Below are 3,739 nucleotides of genomic sequence, written 5' to 3'. Positions count from 1 at the left end.
TTTTCTGTCATTGATGGACGCCCCCTCAGGGTATTCCCGAGCTTCTAAATATCTTTTTACTTCGTGGAACCAAGGTTTCTCTTCTACTTCATCAGCGTTAAGTTCATAACAATATGCTGGTTCATCTAGTCGTTCAATGGTGATCCTGGGAGCTTCATTGTCCCATCTGACTCTGAACATAGATGACATGGTGGCCAAGGCGTCTGCCAACTGATTCTCCTCTCGTGGAATATGTTCGAACGTAATCTCTTCAAAGTATGGGATTAATGTCAACACCCGCTCTCGATAAGGGATGAGATTCGGATGTTTAGTGTCCCATTCTCCTTTGATCTGACTGATTACTAATACTGAGTCTCCGTACACACTCAGAAACTTGATTCTCAGATCTATAGCAGCTCTGAGTCCCAAAATACATGCTTCATACTCAGCCATATTATTGGTACAATCGAAACATAGTCTAGCAGTGAAAGGCGTGTGACAACCCTTGGGGGAAACGATTACAACACCAACACCATTGCCCAATGCATTAGAAGATCCATCGAAAACCATAGTCTATCGGGATCCTAGTTCGGCTCCTTCATCCGGTCCAGGTTCTTCATAATCAGTAACCAGCATGACATCCTCATCTGGGAACTCAAAATTCATAGATTGGTAATCATCCACCGCCTGATGAGCCAAATGATCGGCCAACACGCTTCCTTTGATTGCTTTCTGGGTAGTATACTGGATATCATACTCTGTTAAAATCATCTGCCATCTCGCTATTCTTCCGGAGAGGGCAGGTTTCTCAAATATGTATTTGATGGGATCCATCTTAGAAATCAATAAAGTGGTATGATTCAACATATACTGTCTTAGTCGGCGAGCAGCCCAAGCCAAAGCACAGCAAGTTCTCTCGAGCAGTGAGTATCTTGTTTCACAGTCGGTAAACTTTTTGCTAAGGTAGTATATGGCATGCTCTTTTCGACCAGACTCGTCATGTTGCCCCAACACACACCCCATTGAATTTTCTAACATGGTCAAATACATGATTAGAGGTCTTCCTTCAACTGGTGGTATCAGGATCGGAGGTTCTTGGAGATACTTCTTGATTTTGTCTCAGTAATTTGAAGATGGATTTGCAAGTAGCGGTCAAATGGGAGCTAAATCGGGCGACGTGGTCCAGATTCACAATTTCGATCGATGCCTCATGCGGCTGAATAGTCCTTTCTTCTTGCAGTAATCTGGCAAGTTCTCAGGTACTTCACAATCTTCCTCACTTCCATCCTCGGCTTGGTAGATCGGATTTTCAAAGTCATAATGAACAGTAGCAGAATTACTATCAACAGGATCCAGAGTGGATATGGATCTGCGATTTGTTACGTGAATGTGTGCAAGAAAACATAGCTTATTTGAAAGATGACAGGAAAGATAAAGAGCGCAATATTTGAATGCAAAAAGTCCATTGATTTATTGAATGTGAATATGCTTATGAAAATGATAAAACCCTTGAAAAATTAGCTATTGTGCCCCGGGCTTAGACACAATGCTTTGAAACACTAAAATAGAAATAACAATTACTCTTGACTAAAGGAAATCGGGATAGTGTCTTCAGCCTTCCAATTGTCGAGTCCGTCACCAATTGTTGGGAAAATCCAGCTATCCAAGTCATAATCGTTATCAGTATCTTCCACAGCATTGACAGTCTCGTCATGATTAGGTAGAGGGGCAGTAATGTCATTAGGAGTCTCCGGAGGATCAAAGGTAGTCGCATGTATCTTCCCACTTCGAATGCCACTTTCAACATGTTCACCTGTTAATATAAGTTCAGTGAAACCCAATGAGGAACTCCTCATAGATGGCTGTAGAATGGGCCAGTCAGTGTGCCCATGAACATGTCCACTAATTCTCGATCAGTCATGGGGGGTTTGACTCTGCCAGCCAAATCTCTCCATTTTTGAGCATATTCTTTGAAGCTTTCTTTAGATCCCATAGTCATATTCTGCAACTGTAGCCGAGTAGGCGCTAATTCAGAATTATACTGGTAATGCTTATAGAAAGTTGTTGCTAAATCAGTCCAGGTGCGGATGTCAGAGCTCTCGAGCTGATAATACCATTCCAACTGTGTGCCAGACAGACTCTCTTGGAAGAAATGGATCCATAGCTTCCTATCAGTGGTATGCGGCTGAATCTTTCTCACATAAGCTCTCAGATGCATCTGAGGACAGGACGCACCATCGTACTTAGTGAAAGTGGGGATCTTGAATTTGCGAGGAATGGTCACATCGGAGACCAGACCCAAACTTTCGAAATCCAGACCGGGCGCCTTCTGACCCTCCATGGCTAGCATACGTTCTTCCAGCAACTTGTACTTATCATCTCTTGGAGAGTACTGTTCATTTTCATAATCTTCATCGTCATCCTCAGGGTTGAAGAAATCAACATTCTCCTCCTCGGAATCATTCTCCGTCTCCTCTTCTGGACCATTCGGAATTCCAAACTTGACTCCCGCGGCCTGTGTTTTAAGCCTTCTTCCCGTGTTGATGTAACTCACAGCTTTCTTGTCTTTCTTCTTTTCGAGCAAGAGAGCCTTCAGTTCCTCCTGCCCTTTGGATAAGCTCAGCATCATCTCCTGGAATTGAGCATTCTGAGCCTGGAGATCTTTGACAGTTTGTTCGAGAGCCATTTTTCTGTTTGGAAGGAAGACCGTGAGAATATTGATCTTTTAGAATACCTGTTATGCAATGTCATGTCATGCTATGCAATGTATGAAATGTTTTCAAGGACTTTTGGGAATTTAACTTTGCATAAACCACCCAAAATAGGGGAACTTTTATTAATAATTTCTTTAATCAATGTTCATTACAAAAAGGACATAATGAAAATACAATGAAAGCTCAAGTCTCCCAGGGACGGCTTCTTTTTGGGCGAAGATATGCATTGAGTCTTCGTTCCTCATTAAGCTGGCTGGTAAGTTCTAACACTTTCTTCCTCTCGGCACAGAACTGGGCTTCAAAAGTATCCCTTTCCTCTCTCAACTGGATCCAGGATCTCTTCAATTCTTCAACATCGGTAGGCATATTTGGATAAGGAATGATCTGAGGAGTACCTCCCTCAACTTCTGGTTCAACAATCAGCGGTCCGACTGCAAGATATGGCATGACAAGCTCACGAGCTCTGGCGCGTACCCATCTGAGATAATGTTCCATAGGAATAGAATTTTTCTGTCCTAAAGTACCTCTTTTCACCATGCCCCAGGCTCGTACAAACCTTTGACGGAGACCTTGAGAGTCGTTGTCATAGTCAAACACAGTGCCTTGAATAATTACTTCATGTGGACCATCTCTTCGAGCATAACCAAACTGGCGTAGGGCTAAAGCTGGGTTATAAGTAATACCTCCTCTTATCCCCGGGAGTGGTACGTTAGGGAATTCTCCACAACGGTCAATGATGATAACATTTTCTTTGAGATGAGGACACCAACGGATGTCTGAATGGGAGAGCGACATTATCCTTTGAGACCATTTCAGATTTTGCTCATTCTTCAAGGCTGATTGAGGAAGGTGCGAAATAAACCACCTAGACAATAGAGGTATGCAGCACATGAGAGTCCCTTGCCTTTTCATAGTACGAGTGTGAAGGGAATGCAGAATGTCTCCGAGCAAGGTAGGCACAGGGTTATGAGTGAGAAATATCTTAATAGCATTCATATCTACGAATTGGTCTGGGTTAGGAAATAGCACCAAACCATAGATTAGCA

Source organism: Lathyrus oleraceus, chromosome 4 (genome assembly GCF_024323335.1).
Source record: "Lathyrus oleraceus cultivar Zhongwan6 chromosome 4, CAAS_Psat_ZW6_1.0, whole genome shotgun sequence".
NCBI lineage: Eukaryota > Viridiplantae > Streptophyta > Magnoliopsida > Fabales > Fabaceae > Lathyrus > Lathyrus oleraceus.
The sequence above is the reverse complement of the archived record's forward strand: the minus strand, read 5'-3'. Positions refer to the sequence as shown.